The following is a 21,405-nucleotide window of genomic DNA, read 5'->3' as shown; positions in this document are numbered from 1 at the left end:
CTCACAGTTTCAGAGGTCTCAGTCCATAAGTGGCTGCCTCCATTACTACAGGCTCAAGGTGAGGCAGGACATCATGGCGGAAGGGTGTGGCAGAGAGAAGCAGCTCCCATGGATCAGAAGGAGAGAGAAGTCTCCACTTTCCAGATACAAATATATACCCCCAAAGCCACACCCTACCACTTAACTGACTACCATCAGGGGATTAACTCCATGATTGGGTTAAGACTCTCACAACCCAATCATTTATCCTCTAAACCTTCTTGCATTGTCTTACATGTGAGCTTCTGGTGGATACCTTACTTCCAAACCATAAGATTCTTTGAACAATATATGATAGAATTTTGAATAATTTTATAATAATTTTGTACCAGATTTTATAGTGCTCAAAAAACATAAAGTCAACTTTTAGGAAATGAAAATGGCTTATATATAATATTAATTTCTTTCAAAATTAAGCTTAGAAAATTATCCCAAGGAAAATAATGATTTATTTATAGTTGTATTGCAGTCATTATAACAAATTTAAAGTGGTAAATATATACTGTAATCTCTGCAAGATTAGTTTTTGATGCAATACTTACTACCTTTACTTTTTAGAAGAATAAATAATGAAATGAAGTAAAAATCAGTATGATTGCTACAGATGGGGAAATGGCTTTGGGAAGAATGCAATCACTGACCAAAACCTCAATCAATTACTCACTAAATGACATATATTTGTTTCTCAATTCTGGTTGCCTCATAGGCAAAAATACACACTTTATTCAAAGTTTGCCTTTCCACACTAGAAAATGTACTCGCTGCTCCAACATATCACTACTTATGCCATCACTCTCTCATTTTTCTAAGGGATTAACAACTATTTATATTTATTTATTTATTTACTTGCATGATTATTTATCTATCCCCCATGGAAAATTCACAAAGACAAGGATATTTTCCAACTTGTTCCCAGATTGTATTCTCAGTGTATAGAGTACTCTCTAACACATAACAGAGACTCAATGTTTTCATATTAAATAAATAAGAGAAAAAGATAATTCCTTACTCTTTGAACTGGGGCCAGATGCATTTTTAATGCTTATAAGCTTTGCAAATACATATCACAATGCATTTATTCATAAATATGGTATACATCTTGTCTTATCGTAACTATAAGTGTAATTTTAGCCAGTACCAGTTTCGCTACATATTTCATAAGTTGGTGACAACTTGATTACCATGCCCTTTTATATGGAAAACTAAGAAAAAGTAAAAATTGTCATTTGTTACAGCAAAGAAACATCTTAGTTCTGAATTGACTGTTTTCTCCTGTATTTTAATTATTACTAAAAATAACTATTTTAAGGAATATCAAACAAGAGAAAGTCGGGAATTAAAATCTTGCTAGCATCTTCCACATAAGCTGTTAATGTAAATGCAAAACTCATGGATTACTTCTCATAAGTTAAACATCATAAGAGTATTTTAGAAGAAGTATTAACACTCTCTAATAATAATAATAACAGAGCCGGAGTAAAAGTTATTCAGTTATCATACAAGTTCTTTCTGACACACAGTATAAAATCGGCATTATTCTCCAGTATATATAGTTAATGCAAATGAGATCATAACCTCAATAAGCTTTGGGAATGAACAGAAGGTCCAAGAGTCAACAAAAGTGAGCCTCCTGCAATAGGAAAGGTTTCAATTTTGCCATTTTCTAAACACAGAAAAATGTATCCCTGCAATTCAGAATATTGAATGTCTTATGGAAAGCGAAAGGTCATTTGTAACTGTCCAAAGGATTGATGGAGTTGGGATACCTCCTTGACCTTCACCCTGCACTCATAAAGAATAGTTTCAGATGACAGAGCATCAGGCAAGTTTTGAGAAAAAAAATGTCTTTTCTTCTTTTATATTGCATAGCAAGATTGTTACCTGATATTTTCTTTCATAATTGTATGTCAAGATTTATTTACCTGTGTCTTCCCTCATTAAAAGTTAACTGTCATCAAATGCTGCTGAGCAATGTGATTTGGACTAATTCAAGCAGTTCTCCCTGCCTTTGCCATTGTTTTCCATCTCAGTTTCTCCAGTAATTGCTTTGGAAGCCTCACAAACCATGTCAAGGTCATCCTATACAAATACTAACCACTACATCCTCAACACATACATGCCCCAATTAGTTATTGTCTATTAAGTATACGTACTATGAAAAGCACTCACTTTCCTATAATTCAGTGAGTTTTTAATCCCCACAACTTTTTAAAAAATCTAGTAAAAAATCTTAGTGTAGCTATGAAAAATACAATAGAAATGAGACACAACACTCACAACTATTGAATTAGTGTGTATATAGGTGTGTTTATGTGTGTGTGCTTACCGCATTTGTCAACTGTAAAATATCTGTGACTTAAAGTGGTTTATGATCTCTAAACTTTGAACTTGCATGATAGAAAATATGTTATTAAGCAATACTTTCTATGCAAAATAATGCTACTGACACACTCTGTGGAGGGCATATACTTCTGTTTTACTCATAATAATGATGGATTTGAACTGATCCTACTGCCTCTATTGTCATTTAAGCTCCCTTTATTTTTCAGCTTGTACAGGGCAGCAGCCACTTAATTTCTCGTGGTTTTCAGTGTTAGCCAATTCAAATTTGTGATCCTTTATTTCTCATATAATAAAGAGAATAATAAAGGAAAGATCCTTAAAAGTTCCAGAGAAGATGAGAGAATGTAGAAATAATGCAACAGGAACCACAGGAAAATTTTTAAAAATTACATTAAAGAAAATGAATTGCAGTATTTTGAAATACTGAATAGTTATAATAAAACAAATACATTTATTGATCTTCAGCTTTTTGAATGAATGTATAAACCTGGGTAATTTTAGTAACAAAATAAATACTGAAGATGTAAAGGTACATGCAAATAAGATTGAATTTAGTTTTTTTAAGCAATGAAGGAGAGAAAAGTAGATATTGCTATTGTATACTTCAAAGTTGAGAATCAAATGGTAATGTCAACTGTTGAAGAAATACAAAAATGACTATACCGTGCATATTATTTAAATACAATGTTTTCCAATTAAGACATGAAAATACAGCCAGCTCTACCAGAAATAAATGAGAAAAGAAATAGGAGGGAGTTGGTAAAATAAGCTAAGTACTTAATTTTTCAAGATTTCAATTAAAACATAGTTATTAAATTTAAAAAATAGCACTATAAAGCTTAATGTAGGAGAATTAAAATATGAATCATTAGCAAGTGACTGCCTTTATAAAATAACAAATATTTGTTGAGAGAACTAATGGTTACCTGTTTATTTTCCCACATGCAAAGAAATATCAGTTTTTGTTTGTTTGTTTTAATTGTGAGCCCTGCTGTACTATTAATTACTTGAAAAACATTTAAAAGTGAATGCAGCTTTTCACAATGAAAGAGATGAATTATTTTAAAACAGAATACAGGCATAGTGAAAATCTAAGACATAAGAAAAATAGTTTGAGTGGACAAGGGTCTATTTTAGAGGGTTAAGAAAATAGAAAGAAAGGAATTTGAGCTGAAAGAAATATTAGGCAAAACTAAATTTGGTGAAATGAAGAGGCAATCATACATATTTTTAAGACCCAAACCTAAAATTTAGAGTCTTTAGAAAATTGACAATAATTGTTTTTAACACTGATAACTATCTGGGGGAAAAGTGATAACTCAAATGTTACAGTGTATAATTCTTAGTTGGTGTACAACTCTGATAGCTAAATTTTAATAGAAATGAGCAGATATTTTGTTTTTAAATTTATCTCCATGGTCCATGACTAGGAACTTCACTTTTTATCTTATAACACTGAACATCTTCATAATGATGTTGAACTATTTAGCACTTTCACCAGCTATGATGATTAATCTTCTGCCTCAACTTAATTAGACCATGGAATACCCAGAAAAGTGGTTGAGTATTATTTGGAGATGGGTCTGTGATAGTGTTTCTGACAGAGCTCATCACAGGAATTGAACTGAGGAAAACAAATGGCCCTCCCCATCTGATCCCTTGAGGGCCCAAACTGAATAAAAAGGCCAAAGAAAATTAAATTCACTCTTTTCTTAACTGCTCTAGCTAGGATGTCAGTCTTCTCCTACCCTCTGTGCTCCTGGTTCTCAGGTTTTAGGTTCGAACTGGAGTCTACACCATCAGTTTTCTAGTTCTCAAACCTTTGAACTATGAAAATGTTTTCCTGTGTCTCCAGGTAGTAGATGGCAGATCATGAAACCTCTCTGCTTCCATAACCATGTGGGTCAATTCCTTATAAGAAGTTTTATTCTCTATTATTTCTCTGTCTCTTCTATTTCACTGGCCTGTTTCCCTGGAAAATCCTGATTAATAAGTCTAATTTTCCAAAATTTGACTATACTGAAAACAAAATGAAGATTTTGGGCATTAATTTTGCTCAGGAACAAAGTGGGGCAACATAACACAAAATAAATTATTTTTATACGTACTAATACAATATAGTACAATATACAAAATACAATATAGTATTCTCCACATTAGACATATCTTTTCCTAGGTTCTGTCTTCTAATTCTAGTCTTCTGTATCTTTCACTCCAGCTGTCCTCCATGTACTTCAGTTTGCACATGCCTAATTAAAAAAAAAACCTGAAATCTGACATTTACCCAAATCTGAAACTCTTTGACTGCCAGTAAGATGTCACAAGTGGGAAATGCCACACTTGGCCTCATGTAATAGGTTGTAGTCAAAATGCAGGTGCATTAAAAAAGGTTGTACAAAATATCTTCAGGTTATGTGTTTAAGACATGTGAAACACAAATGAATTTCATATTTTAACTTGGGTCTCACCTCCATGACATCTCATAATGTTTTTGTGAATATTCCTAAATCCAAAACCATCTAACACATTTAGGCTCTCAAATATTTCAAATAAAACATATTTAGCCTATACTCAAATATGAGTCTTCTTTTTGCTATCTCTTTTAATTATACAATTTCTTTTTTTGAAATTTAGGCAAGAGCCATAAATGTTTCTTACTTCCTAATCAATGGCTTTTTTTCCTCTTTTTAATTTTATTTATTTTAATTTGATATATGTGACAGCAGAATGAAATTCAATTCATATTACACAAATAGAGCACAATTTCTTTGGTTGTACACAAAGTAAAGTCATGCCATTCATGTTTTCATACAAGTATTTAAGGTAATGATGTTCATCTTATTCTACCATCTTTCTTACCCCCATGCCTTCCTCTCCTTCCTCTCCCCTTTGCCCTATTTAAAGTTCCTCTGTTTCTCCCATGCTCTGCCCCCCACCCATCACCATTATGATTCAGTGCTGCAGTCTGGCTGCAGCAAAATAACAGGGGGGATGAAGAGCAACTTGTGTAGATTGATACAGCTGGAGTGGGAGCCATTTATTGTAGGACAGGAGGGGTATATATACATTACACACAGCTTATCTTAATTAACATAAACTAGATACAGCAGTCAACCAATAAGGAATCTCCACACTTAATAGCTCACTGGCATTACTTCACAAACCACTCCCTCTGGCAAAATGCCAGGAGCCATCTTGACTTGTTTACAGATCCTTGTATCAGAGAAGACATTTGGAATTTGATTTTTTGATTTTTTTCAATTAGCATTATATTCTCCAACTCCATTCATTTACCTGCAAAGGTCATGATTATATTCTCTTTTAATGCTGAGTAATATTCCATTGTGTATATATACCACATTTTCTTTATCCATTAATCTACTTAAGGGCATCTAGGTTGGTTCCACAATTTAGTTATTGTGAATTGTGCTGCCATAAACACTGATGTGGTAGTGTCCCTGTAGCACACTGTTTTTAAGTCCTTTGGGTATAAAACAAGGGGTGGAATAACTGGGTCAAATGGTGGTTCCATTCCAAATTTTCTGAGGAATCTCCATACTGCTTTCCATATTGACTGCAACAATTTGCAGTCCCACCAGCAATGTATGAGTGTGCCCTTCTCCTCACATCCTTGCCAACACTTATTGTTGTTTGTATTCTTAATAGCTGCCATTCTGACAGGAGTGAGATGAAATCTTAGATTAGTTTTGATTTGCATTTCTCTAATTGCTTGAGATATTGAGCATTTTTTCATATATTTGTTGATTGATTGTATATCATCTTCTGAGAAGTGTATTTCATTTCCTTGGCCCATTTATTGATTGACTTATTTGAGTTTTTTGTATGTTTGTTTGTTTGTTTGTTTTTTGGTGTTAAAATTTTTGAGTTCTTTAAATACCTAGAGAGTAGTGCATGTTCATGAAATTTGTGCATGTGCATGTTCTAGAAATTTGTTCCCATTCTGTAGGCTCTCTATTCACTTCACTGATTATTTCTTTTGCTGAGAAGAAGATTTTGAGTTTGAATCCATCCCATTCATTGTTTCTTGATTTTAATTCCTGTGATAAAAATTATGGAATACTTCATGAATTTGCATGTCATCCTTGCATAGGGGCCATGCTAATCTTCTCTGTATCATTCCAATTTTAGTATATGTGCTGCCAAATTGAGCACCTGATCAATGTCTTTTGAAAACTTTTAAGAATCTTAATCCATACCTATGAATGTATTTTCACATTCCTAAGTGTCTTAAGAATACAATTTTTTCCTTGAAATTATGTATTCATAAGCAATACCTTTGGATCCTTGCAGTTACCCAGTGTAATATGTAGTATTGTGAATGCTAATTTGTTTTTGATAGTTTACTGTTCACAAAAACACTTTGACAAACTGTTATAAGCTGACTGTATTCCCCTGTAATTTATATATTGAAATCCCAATTCCCAGTAACTTAGAATGCAATCTGACTTTTTTTTACAGTTTTTTCTTTTAAGTTATTTTATTCTAATTTGTTATACATAATAACAGAATGCAATACAATTCATATTACACATATAGAGCACTATTTTTCATATCTCAAAATACATTCACACCATTAGTGTCTTCATACATGTACTTAGGGTAATGATATCCATCTCATTCCATCTTCTTTTTTACCCCCATACCCCCTTTTTTCCCCTCCCACCCCTTTGCCCTATCTAGAGTTCATCTAATCCTCCCATGCTCCTCCTCTAGAATGAAATATTATTTGAAGACAGGATCTTTAAGAAGATAATAAATTTAAAGTAAGATCATTAAGGTAGGACCTTTTCCAATATGTCTTGGGTCCTTATAAGAAGGGAAAACTTGTAGACACAAAAATTGGCATTGGGAGATGATATAAAGAGACACAAGAAGACAATGTCAACCTACACACCAAGGAGTATGCTGGAACATTTTCTCTCCTTACAATGCTCAGAAGGAAACAACCCTGGAAGTTTGGACTTGTGTTTTCCAGAAGAGTAAAATGATAAATTTCCACTGATTGAGCCATCCAGTTTGTGATTATGATAGACATTGTCAGCTGATACATGCACCATCTTATTTGATGATTATATGTCCATCATGTTTTTCATTGCTATTTTCATTTAAGTGAAAGAAGGAAATGTGTACTATTAGATTTTTTAAAAGCCCTGTATTTATTCCATTGATTCTCTCTGACAGTAATTCCCTTCCTTGTTTTTACTTCCAACTAAACTCCATTTTTGAAACACTTTTTAAAGCATGTTTTTCTTCCAGAGGATTGGCAGGGATAATATTAAGTAAATTTTGTTCACCTTCCCTAATCACACTCAGTGCTCAACTCAGATTTTGTAACTTTTCCTTCAGAAAATCCTTTAAAACCCCAAATTAAATTTACTGTGTCTTTAGAATCCCCCACCCTGAAGCATCATGCAATCCCATCACTAGTGACTCCTTCAGACTCATCTTAGTCTTCTAATGTGCCCTTTGCTCTGACTCCATTTTTAAAAGTCTGAAACTATGCCTAGAACTTTTATGCTTGTCTTAAATCAGGCAATTCCTGTCTTTCATTTCCCATATAAAGGTAACTTTTTCAACAAAACTCTCCTTTGAACCTTCTGTTTTCCAGAACAGTGAAACAATAAATTTCCACTGTTTCTTTTTTCTTCAAAAATCTTTCTATTAAGCAATTTCATAGACACTTGTATTTCTTTATCAAAGAATGTGCCTCAAATATAATTAATGTAACAAATCCTTTAATATTTTAATTTTGTCAAAAAACACACAATATAAAATTTACCCTCTTACCTATTTTAAGTGATTGCCCATAAAAATTTTTGTTCTCCTTGATGTCAATTTCTTGTGACTGAAGTTATGTTTTATTCATAACTTCTCAGCTAGTATCTCACATAGGACATAGAGGATGCTTATTTGATGTTTAAAAAATATTTGTTGAATGAATAAATTCTTTTTTTATTTGCTTCCCTTCAATCTTGATGGCAAAAACTGTGTGCTAAGCAACTCTGAATGATTGACACATAATGCCTCTCAAAAAATATTCTGAAATCATTCATTTATTTAAAATATTTGTTAAGTGCTTATAAAATGCCAGATCCTATGTTTAGCCCTGTAGACATGTCTATGGATAAGACCAACAAAAATTTGCCTCTTGGGTGTTAAAACTTGTGAAACGACAGAATACATAAGTAAATAAATACATAGATGAGATAAATAACAATTATCTTATGTATGAAGGAATTAATAGCTTAGTGATATGATATAGATTAACTGGCCGGGACTCAGTTCACAGGTACTCAATAAATATTTGTTGAGTTTATGAAGAATGATCATAGACTGTGTGGAAAAGAGAGAGTTCTCTGATGAGATAGAACTTAAGTCTAGAGCTAAGAAGTTGACCCCAGGTACGAAATCAAATGCACAGGGAGTTAGTGAAATATCATTTAGACAGATAAAAATGAAAAATTATAGAGTTTAAATTGCAAAATAATTGGATTTGCACAAGCAAAAGAAAGGACTAGTGAAGCTCAATTTGAGTTCAATAATGTGAATTTGGAAGATTAGATAGCAGCCTCACAGGTAGAGAGCTCAGCATTCACTGTCAGTGCATTAACCATTGGAGAGTTTTAAGATTGCAATGTAATCTGACTTGCGCGTTTTTTTGAAAAATTACTCTGACTTTGTGCTTAATGGAGTGTAATGGGCAGAGGCTGAGGCAGAAGCTACTGTGTTAAGGAGGCTGTGAGGTAGCATCTGGATAAAATCACCTTAACTCACATGGTAGAAGTTGAGATGGAAGAAAGAATAATTTGTTCAGAGTTTAGAGCCAAGAAAATTTTGCCAGGGATTACCTAAGGAGTTTATGAAAAAGGCAGGTTTCAAGGTTGGTTTCTATTCCAAATCTCTATTCTTCTTATGCATTCTTAATCCAATTATAAAGTATTAGTTATGCCATTAGTATAACCTAGAACTATGAAAATTTTAACTAAATCACTTGGAGTTTGAACACAGTCCATCTAATTAAATTAATTCTGGATACAAATTGATCTCTTTTTCAATTCTACAGCTCATGTATTTTGTATATAGCTTATGTTCAACAAATATTTGTCGATGAATGTCTGAATCTTAGATGAGAGAACTGTTCAAATAGAAAACATCATTACATATTTGGATTTGATTTGGGAATTCATTTTTACTACATAAGTATAAAATCAATTGTATTATAAAAACTACATTCAAAGATATAAGAGCTTTAGGTTCAGAGTTTAAAGATGTGAACCACATGTACTGTGTTTAAAATTCTTATAAAAATAGATTGGAAAAGTAAGAGGAAAAATAAGGAGAAGAGAAAGAGAAAAAGGAGAGAAGAATCAAAAAGGAAATGTTTATCGGAAACAAAATGTGAAGGAAAAAAACTACTGGCTTGAACATTTTCAAAGTCACTTCAAAAATGCCTCTAGCCCTATGCACTAAAAGTGTTTACCACAGTTTGCAGATGTTTCAACAAAGTGCAAATTTATACATGTTCTATTGAAACAAATTTCATCAGCTTATAACAGTTGCTGATGAGAGCTGCAATTATTCTGTAATTATTTGACAAGTTTAACTGATGAGTTATCAGTTGTTCCCCTTGTTATTTATGTGCCAATAATAATTTATTTGCAATTACCTAATCCAGATATTTTCTATCCTGTATAAAACTGTAAGTAATAGTAACAGTTTACATACAGGTTTAATGCCATATAACCTTGTACCTAAGTAAAGCTTTTATGTTAATATAATAAAAATGAGTATAAAATGTCTTGTTTTAACTCCTAATCTTACATTTTCTAATTGTTTGGAGACAATTTATGAATTAAAGGAGAGAAGAAACCCTGTAATCAAACTGTTGTTGACTGATTTGAAAAACATATATATGAAATAAAATATACATTGGATTCTATTTCCATTTAGGCAGGGTGCTCTCTTCAGAGCAATATATTAAATGTGATACTAAGCTAACTTTTAGTTTTTACAAACTATCTACCTCTAACACTAAATGCACTTTTCCTCCTAAGAACTCACTTTGAAGATATTACCACTGCAAATCAGAATTACTGGTGATATTCATATGGCACCTGCTAAAAAAAATAAAATGGTAACCACTGTTTCCTCCTCCTCTTCCCTTCCTTTTACCACTGGTTCACAGCTTGCAAGAGACATCTGTATCATAGGTTCTATTTTCAGACAACTGATGCAACTGCATAAACGTCCATCATTTAGACCCTATTGATTCAATATTTTAGGGGGTATTTTTTTCTTTAAAAGCAGGCTGAAATACACTTTTAAAATACAAAGAAAGGTCTAGCATCTAGCAATGATTTGACATTTAAAAATGGTATCTTAGAAATGAAATAGAATAATTTAATCAACTCTGTACTCAACCTGACACTAAAGCTGAAAATCCAAATGAAAGTAAAAGCCTCCAGCCAATACTGTTCAAGAAAACCATCCCTGACTGGAAGCCTGAGTGAAACTTAAAGAGAATCTATTTCAATAAGGAATAATCAGTTCAAATGAAAGAACAAAGGTTGCAAATTTGTTTTGTCCTATGAATCTGCATGGCTCTACCTGCCTCAGGAAAAGTAAAGGTGCAGATCTCTGCCCTCCGTGACAAAATTCATGTATCAAAGAAAATTGATTTCATGAAAATTGTGGGGCTGTTCTTTTGCTTTATCAAATAGCATTGCTGGAAATCCTCAAATTCAAATGAATTATATTGCAAGTCTGTATTTGGAAAATGAGTTTGCAGGGAATAAGTCAGAATTTTTCTTCCTTCCTTCCTTCCTTCCTTCCTTCCTTCCTAATTTCTTCCTTCCTTCCTTTCTTCCTTCCTTCCTTCCTTGCATTCTTCCAATATTCCTACATTCCTACCTTACCCCCTACCAAAAGACAATGTAATATTTTATCTGTGTGCCTGTATATATTGTGGAATGAACATTGATTTTTTTTTCCCTTTTTTTGGAGGGGAGCTGTGGTAGGCAGTACACTTGTGGTACTTTAACACAGAGAAAATATACTGGGAAAAGGAAGGTGGGAGGAGGGGAAAACAGCAGGGAGAGGAATTTTGGAAACCAGATTATCTCTGTTATCCATGCCATGAAATGCTACAATTCTACATTATTTAATGTAAATACATATTTTTATTTCCCTCACCTAATTATAATCTCAGTGAGGGTACAGCTCAAGTCTGCATTGACTTGCTGATGAAATGTCAATGTTTAGCATAGCATCCTGCATATACAAAGTGTTCCATGAATATTTCTTGAGTCAATGAAATGAAATATGGTTGAGAGAAAAATATGGAGAAGCTGAATTTCAGCCCTTCTCCAAGATGCTTTTGAGGATCATAGATAGAATGCATTATTCCACAAAGGGGACATTTTTCACTAGGAAAGCAATATTAATCTAGAACCATGCTGAACTATGTTGCAGAAGTAATGAGGCACAATAGCAAATGTGCATTCCTGACCAGTAGAGTACCAGGTGAACAGCAGTATCTCTAACACAGTGTGTGTGTGTGTGTGTGTGTGTGTGTGTGTGTGTGTGTGTGTGTATAACGTCACCAAATCCAACATTCTCAGAGCATATAATTTAATCGTGTGGTTTTCAATCCATGAATAGTTACTCAGTGGTGATTTATAAACTATCATTAATACATCATGTCTAGAACTTTTAAGAAATCAAAATAGAGTAATTTCCCCTTACCTGCAATTTTGCTTTTCAATTTTCAGTTAGCCATGGTCAAATATGAAATGGAAAATTCAAGCAAGAAACAATTCATATGTTTTTAAATGCAGACCATTCTGAGCATTGCAATGAAATCTCTCTCTGTCACACACCATCCCACCCAGGATATGAATCATCCCTTCAGCGTATCCATTACTTACAGGGTATCCAGTTAATCACTTCATAGCTGTCTTGGTCATCAGACTAATAGTAGCAGTATCACAGTACTTGGGTTTATGTAACACTTAAGAATAAACCCATCAGGTGTGGTAGTGAACACATGTAATCCCAGCAGATCAGGAAGCCCAGGCAGAAGGATCACAAGTTCAAAGTCAGCCTCAGAAACTTAGCAAGGTCCTATGCAACTTAGTGAGACCCTGTCTCAAAATAAAAGATAAAAAGAGCTGGGGGTGCAGCTAAAGCTGAAAGAACTGTAAGATAATTTGAGAGAGAGAGAGAGAGAGACCACATTATATAACTTATATTGTTAAATTAATCGCTTTATTTTATTATTGCTATAATCTCTTATGGTGTTAGAACCATGAATTAAGCTTATCACAGGTGTGTACATACAGGTAAAAACATAGTATGCAAAAGGTTCAGTACAACCCACAGTTTCTGTCATTGGAACATATGGTTCATAGATTAGGGGGGACTACCACAATCTAAAAGAAATTAGAAATGCATAAGCTGGAAAAAGAATAGAAAATATCAGAATGCACTGACAAGCACTTTAAAGACTGATTGTTTTACATATGGCATTCTGACATCCCTTACAGAAGAGCACAGTGTTTTATTGTATTTTATTACATTTAATTTTGTCCATCTAGCTTTGTTCTTTTCATTCATGATCACCTTGTCTATTCTATATCTTTTATGGCTCCATAAAATTTTAGTATTATTTTCTTATTAACATAAAAAATTATATTAGAACTTTGATAGGGATTGCATTGAATCTGAAGACCCATTAGGATAGTGTAAACATTTCAACAATATTAATTCTTCCAATCCATGAACACAGGATCTATCCATTAATTTGTATCTGCTGTAATTTCTTTCATCAATATTTTATGGTATTTATTGTATAGATCTTTCATCCCCTTTGTTTAATTTATTCCTAAATTTTTTATTTTACTTTGGTATTAGGGAATGAGCCCAGGGGTGCTTAATCACTAAGCCACATCCTTAACCCCTGACTTATTTTTAGAGACAGGGTCTCCCCAAGTTGCTGCAGCTGGCTATGAACTTGCAATCCTCCTGCCTCAGCCTCCCAAGCCTCTGAAATTACAGGCCTGTGTGAATGCACCCAACTCTAAATATTTTACTTTTTCATGGCATAATAATTGGTATATTTTATTAATTTATTTTTCATATGATTTGTTACTAGTGTTTAGAAATATAACAGATTTTTAATGTTAATTGCATATCCTCTAATTTCACTGAGTACCTTTATTATCCTTAACCATTTTTTAATAGTATGTTTAGGATTTTCTATACATTAGATCATGTCATTAACAAACTATTTTATTTCCTTTATGATTTTGATGCTTATTTTGATTCTTGTCTAATTGCTCTAGCTAAGCTAAGACTTCCAGAACTATATTGAATTAAAGTGATGAAGTTGGGTATCCTTGTCCTGTTCCTGATCTTAGAAGAAAAGCTTTAAGCTTTTCACCATTGAGTATGATGTTACTGTGGGTATATCACATATGATTTTTATTATGTTAACATATATTCCTCCTACACTTAATTTATTGAGAGTCTTTAATATGAAAAAAATGTTGAGATTCAATTTTTCTTCTGAGTACATATATGCAAACAAAATGAAATAAATTTGTCAAAAAGATATCTGTACTTGCAGGTTCTGTGCAGCATTATTCACAATAGCAAAGACATGGGATAAACCTTAGTGCCCATTGACAGACAAGTGGATAAAGAAAATGTTCTACTAGTCAACTTAAAAAAGAACAAAATTCTTTGGTCACTTGCAGGAATGTGAATGAATCTGGCAGAGATTAAGCTAAGCAAAATAAGTCAAGTACAGAAAGGCAGATATGGTATGATCTCTCTTACAGGTGGAATCCAAAAAAGTTGAACTCAGTGAATAAAACAGTGGCTGTCAAAGGTATTCAACAAAGAGTACAATGTTTTAATTATACAGTATAAATACCTTTTGGAGTTTTAGTGTACTTTATGGTGAATCTTGTGAACAATACAAATTACATATTTGAATTTTTCTGTGCAGATCTGAACTTATCTCACCTAAATACAAAACAAACCATGTGAAATGGTGGATCTGTTAAATATCTAAGTTTGCATAATCTTTTAGTAATGTGTAAGTTGTCTCACAGCATGTTTACATAATGCAAATATATACATTTTTGTTACATGCCTCCATGAAGATGAAAGAGCTTTTTTTTTAAAAAAAATTGTTCTTGAAAATTAACATGATAGAGCAAGTCATTGTTTTAAAGAAAGCTGTGTCTGAACAAAGTTAAGAATTAGAAAAAATTTAGAGAAATTGGTAGCAAGTAAACATAGCAATTATTTTCAAATTAAATGAATATAAGCCATCAGTTAGTTAAACTATCTCTGGTGGACTGTTTTAAAATAAATTAGTAATGTATTTGTAAAAATCAGCTTTTGATTGTAGAGAAAAGAATGGAAAAAGAATATGTGATATTATGAAACCACGTTGAATATTTGAGGTCCTTGTTGGTCTTCTGACAAGTTATAAAGAAGATAAGAAATTAACTTAAGCACACACTTTCAGAGAAGCTATCAAACATTGCTGTTTGCAGCTATCAGAGTTTTTGATGTCACAATGATATAAATAACCAGAGCTGTGCTCACTACTATGGTTGAGGGTTTGACTCAAGCAGAGAGTCAGGGTGAGTGGAAGGAATTCCATTCACACCCTTGGATGTGAGACAAGTGGTATCTTCTGAGAGCTTCCAAGCTAAACAACCCTAGATTTGTGAAATAGTTACCAAGCCATAATTTTCTTTATGAAATACTCTAGTTGTTAATAACATTTTTATATAAGGTTATTAAAAAAACACTAATTACATGTTACCAATCACAAACATATAAAATTTTAGTGTAACATTGCTGAAAAAATTTGAGCCATAAAACACACCTATCTCATACCTACGAGAAAACTGGCTGGCAACACAAAAAGACTTTGTTATGAGTTAAATTCTCCTGCCCAAAAATCCCCTACTCCAAAAAAGATACCTAACCACTAGTATTGTAGAATTTCATCTTATTTGGAGATTAGGTCTACAGAGGCAATTCAGTTAAAATGAAGTCCTAATTTTTTATACGTTCTGTCCTTATGAGAAGGGAACATTTTGGGTGCAGTGAGACATGCACACAAGAGAATGCTATGTGAAGACAGTAGTCATTGCTACTAGAAGTCAAGGAACTCGCCAAAGCTAGGAAAGCCAAAATAAATTTTTCCTCAGATAATTATGGCCTGGCTGACACCTTGATTTCAAACTTCTGACCTAGGGAATGGTGAGATAATACATTGCTAATCTTCTAAGATACTCAGTTTGTGGTATTTTGTTATAGCAACCCTAGAAACAAACAGCTCATTATATCCTATATTAGAATATACTACAATCAACAAAGTGGTTACTCCTCAAAGTAGCTGAATTCTGATGGAATATTGACCTTGTTCCAAACTCAAACCTTAAAACTGACAGTTGATATCACTTTACTCACAGATTACAATATCTGAATTAAACTGAAAACGTTAGGTGTCCTGAGCTTTTCAGATGGTCTATTAGACACTGGGTCTACTGGTTAGCTGAATGACTGACTGCAGGGTTTGGTTTCCAATGGAATGTTGTGGTGACCAAGATTTAAAAAATAATTCTTAATTTTTTAAAAAAGAGTGGAAGAGTTCTGGATGCTAAAAAATATTTCAAACTGTTGCCACTGCACATGATTTAGAACTGATTTTTAAGTAACTGGTTTTCTTGATTTTAAAAAAGTGTTTGTATTTGTCTTATTTAATCAGCACACATCTTATTCCATGTCTGGCTAGCAAAGTTCATGTAATAAGATATTTTTCAGAATGGAAGTTAGGCTAGCTGTGTGTTGCCTGGCCTACCATTAAGTCATCTGGAGTGTGTTGAGCTCAGAAAAATGTATTATAATTTAGATCATTACTAATCTATAGTTATTATCTCTTTAGGCAACAAAAGAGCAAACATAGTTACTTTTTATGGTTTAAATGCCAAATTATTTAATCTTTAAATGTTATTTGCAAAATGTGTGGCCTCCAATGGAAATTTCCGCTAACTTTGTTAATAAAGGAGATTTTTAACCACTTCTACTTATATATACCAAATCATACACAAAATAAGATGATGAATTAGGAAGGAAATGCCATTAAGAGAATTACTATAAGCATGAGGAAACTATTAGAGCAGAGTTTTCAGTAGTCTAAAATTCTGAGATTTGATTTTTAAATGATGAAACATCCAATAAGCCAAATGACTCTGCATAAACATGTACATGGAATAAATTATTCTAAATGAAAGCATGGATGTTATTTGTTCAGCTGTTTTAGTGGTTGGAACATTAGGAACAAAAGCTATTATTGTTTGATGTATTTTTTCACAGGAAATAGACAGTGGCAAACATACAGTAGTTCAACACATGAGATCAGAGACATGGTTTTTATAGTAAACCAAGAACAGATGTTGGAACGATTAAAGACCTTTACAGAAATTATTAATTATGTTTGCCTTTGAAAGCAAAGAAAGTTTACAGAGACTCACATATCTGATTATATTAAGAAACAGGTTTTCAAATCCAAAAGCTTTAACTCATTCAAGCTAAAAGTTTCCTCTGCATAAATTCTGAATCTGGTACTTGAAACTACTAAAAATAATTGCATTGAATTCCATGTTACCCTACTGCTTTCCCAAGTCTGTTTATTTTTTACTGATATATGTATGTGTATATGTATGCATATGTATGCATGTTTCTTTGTGTATATGTAACATGCATATGTATATACTCATATATATGTATACACACACACACACAAAACCCGATTGCTTGTCTACAACTAAACAGATTCTTTCACCCCAAGTAACATTGAAATAGAATTTATACCTAATGTTTACCTATTTTTAAAAATACTTTTTAAAATTTCATAATTTTAATACTAATCACTGAAATCTATGTACTCATAGATATTAGGAGAAAGAAATTTTCAAAAGAGAAAGGTACATTTGAGTCTGAACTGAAAGCCAGCAAGTGACATTTTCCCTACTTATAAAGGCCATTATAAAATAATTTTACCCTATCAGAATCTCTGAGTTATACATGGCTACCCCCAGCATTCACTGTTCCTCCCCTGATGTAGAATCTCCATCCATTCTTACTCAGCTCACAGTCCTCATAACATCACCACTTTACTCACTCCTTAGTAGACATTCAAGGTTTCTTTCTTTTTTACTTCTTTCAAAAATATTAAGTATTTATTTTTAACTGGCAGATAAAATTGCACATATTCATTGTATACATACAACACTGTCGAGTGGTTAAATGAGCTAAGTAAAAGAGGCATGATTTCATTTAAGTATCTTTTTTTGTGGTGAGAATATTCAACATTTCTCTCTTAACATTTTGCACACATACAATATATCATCATTAATTAGAGTCACCTTGCTGTGAAATAGATCTCTTGAATTTATATCTCCAACTGTAACTTTGTCTCTTTTGACCAACTTCTCACCAGCACCTACCCACAACAGCCTATGGCACCACCATTCTACTCTCTACTCTGTGAGATCTTACTTGTCTTTCTATGTCTGGCTTATTTCACTTCATAGAATGCCCTCAATTTCTCTGCTGTCCCCGGTCCTGTGGCATACCTTGGCAAAGTCTCCCTCGATTAATACTTGGTTATATCCAACTCAGTATTCACTCTGAATTTGTTTTAATACCTCCTTTTGTCATTAAAAAATTGCCAATCATGCTGATTAGTATTATTCTGAATGTGTTACCTTTAACTTCATATGGGTCTTTTATGCAGCCAAACCATAATTTCTAATCTGTTCATTCTCCCAAGGACTATTCCATATTGTTCCCCTCAGGTGAGACTTTTAAAGATCCTCCCCTATCTTTGCATTGCTAGTTGATGACCTCTTGTAGACTTTACTGAGAAAACTGAAACCAATCAGTAGACTTTATAAAATGTCACTAGCCAATGTAACAACCTACTTGCTTCTCTATGCATGCTAACTTCTCTCTTAATATTAGAGAAACATTACCTTTCCTTTTGGCTAAAGCTAACCTCTCAACTTCTACCTTGTATGCTATCTCTTCTAGAGGCTTAAATGTTTTCATTTTTGCAAACATGTCTTACACAATTGCTTTCATATGCACATAGTGCAAAATCTCTTATATTAAAAAATAATAATTAATTGACTGGTTTTTGAAAACCCACCTCTCTTCAATATATACTCTGTTTCAGGTCCTTCTCCAATTCTGCACCACTTTTTTATAGTAAAATTAAAAATTATTGTCTATTTTATGAAAGAAAACATGTTGATAAAGTTGCTAAAAAAATACAGTTATCTGAACTTGCTGTCTATACTTTCACTTCACCTCAATGAGTTCTCTTCTCTACTGGGACCCCTTCTATCAGATTCACCAAGATCTCAATATAGATTAATCCAATGGCATTTTTTTTAGTAATTTTATTATATCAATACATCATTTCTTCTTTTTAAAGTTACTTTTCAAAGTTTCATAAAAAAATGTTCCATTCTCTCTTTCATTTTTTTCTTCCATAATGGAAATTATTTCAGTCTCTCTGGACCCCTTCTCATCTTAAGTTCTTGGATTTCTTCTTTTTCTTATCTACACTCAGTTATTCTGTGTTCTCATTAGGTTTTGATGAAATAATTCAATTCAAAATTTTCTATGTACAGTTCAGATTTGGACTAATATGTCTAATTGCTTGTGTGTCATCTGCACTTGGATGTTAAATAGATATCTTAAATGTAGCATGTCTGATATAATTAATTTTGTCTTTCACAACTTATTTTACTAGAATTATTCCCATCTCAGTGAATGGATTTTCATTCATCTGTTTGTTCAGACCTGTGATTCACTGTAATTCACTCTTTCTTGCACTCCTTCATTGACAAATGATGCTGTGTCTATCATCAAAACATAGACAAACCTATACCATTTAACTACTTCCAATCATATCTTCCTGGTCCAGTCTCACCATATGGTCCCCCTGGGATAGTATAGTAGCCTAATTTATGTCCTTGTTTTCACTCTTATTCCTATATATTCCATTCTCCACAAAGTAACTAGCGCAATCCATTTGAAATAAAAGTCAAGTAAAAACATTGATCTGATGAAAATGTTCTTGTGCCTTACATGTCACTCAGAGTAAAATTCAAAGTCATTTAGTGCCCTACTGATCTGATGAACTATACAGCCACAAGCTCTGAACAGTGGCTATATCCTGATGTCTTCTACCAACTCCTCCTTCCTTACATGCCTCCTTGCTATTCTTCAAACATGTCAGACATGATGCCATGTCAGGATTGGATGAGTTTTTCCTCTGCTTGGAGTATTTACATTCTGTTGACTCCTGGCTCCCTTTCCTGCCTCTCTCCATTCTCTGCACATGTGTCGACTAGTTAGAGAGAATCTCATACTTTTTCTGACCTACTCATATAAGAGACAATCTCCAAATGTATTTTTCTGTATTTTAACCTAACACTGGTTTCTTCATAACATTTAGGACTACCAGACATAGTATATATTTATTTGCTTGGTATTTATTTTTAATCTCAGAATATTAAGTTCATGAGAGAAGAGAATTTTTAAAATTGATTGATTGGTTGTTGTACCCCCCACTAGAATCCTGTATTCTAGTATTTGGCACATAATATTTATATATTAAATGGATGAATGAAATAAATGAAACTGAATTAATAGCATGAAAATAGTTTTTTTTTTCAACAGTTGATAACAGATTAATTTGGGTTTAATCTATCCATGAGAACAGATAATTGCCCTTATTTTCTAGTTGTAAGACTTGCCTTACTCATTAATTTATGAGAAACAGATAATAATAGTACTTACTAATAATATTGAGCATCAAAATGATTATTTATATATATATATGAGTTCATCCAAGAAAAATCTCTGAGAACAGTGCCTAAAACATAGAAAACACTCTGTGAATGTCAGGTTTTATCATTGCTTATACTATTAAATGTATGTAGAAGAAATCATCGTGCAATTCAACTGAGTAATTGCTTCAGTCCAAACTCTCACCACTGATAATGCAAATGATTGAATTTTTGCATAACTTCTAGAAGTATATTCTCTTAATAAAAAGCATCTTGCAACAGGAAAATGCAGTTACAAAATCCTGGTGAAGTAAAAGGATGTAATTGAGAAATTCTGCTTGGTTACAAATTAGTCAATGATGTGAAATAAGTCAAAATGCTTGGCACTATACCATATTTTCTTTAGGAAATGCAACAGAATTTCCTATAGCAACTCTGTTATTATCAAAATAATTCAAGCTGAATTAAGTATGATTAAACACTGTACAATAATCACTAGTGGCATCAAGCTGCAGAAGGTACTTTAAAGAAAATTTTTAGAGGGTTTTTTGGTTGTGTTATCTAATACTTCAGAATAATTTATTATATATATATATATATATATATATATATATCTTCATATATATGTATGTATGTATATGCATATATATGTATGTATGTATTTATTTGTGTGCATGTTTGTATGTATAAACAAACATACATATCTACTAATGAAATATTACCAAATATAAAACAGTAAAGTAAATTGAATTAAGTTTTAATTTTATATTTCACTGACAAAGCATATCATGTGAGGTAGGAGAACAGTCTTCAGGGTTAAGCTTGGATTCACTCTACCACCTATTATCTATCACTTCCTTTCACTTACCAGCTTAGATAAGGTACAATAGCTGTATAATCCTCAATTTCCTAATCTGTAAAAGTGTTGCATCTAATTATCCTATACATAGTATGTTTATTTAATGTCCTAATATTTATAAGTGTTTAAAATAGTAACTTGCACATAACAAAAGATAAGTGGAAAGGGAAGTAATTCAATAAACTCAAAAAGATAAGCCACTTTCAAGAAACTGATAACTGGATAGAAAAACAGCCTAATACAGATTTACAGTTC

The 21,405-nt window shown here is 32.6% G+C and overlaps 1 non-coding gene across 1 annotated transcript; it reads right to left on the bottom strand.

The window, feature by feature from the left end:
- Positions 1-6,448: 6,448 nt before the first annotated feature.
- Positions 6,449-6,555, bottom strand: LOC143641344 (U6 spliceosomal RNA). Its single transcript, XR_013155297.1, has one exon. It is a non-coding gene; the product is annotated as a U6 spliceosomal RNA (small nuclear RNA).
- Positions 6,556-21,405: the final 14,850 nt, after the last annotated feature.

Source organism: Callospermophilus lateralis, unplaced genomic scaffold (assembly GCF_048772815.1).
Source record: "Callospermophilus lateralis isolate mCalLat2 unplaced genomic scaffold, mCalLat2.hap1 Scaffold_96, whole genome shotgun sequence".
Taxonomy (NCBI): Eukaryota; Metazoa; Chordata; class Mammalia; order Rodentia; family Sciuridae; genus Callospermophilus; species Callospermophilus lateralis.
The sequence above is the reverse complement of the archived record's forward strand: the minus strand, read 5'-3'. Positions and strand labels throughout refer to the sequence as shown.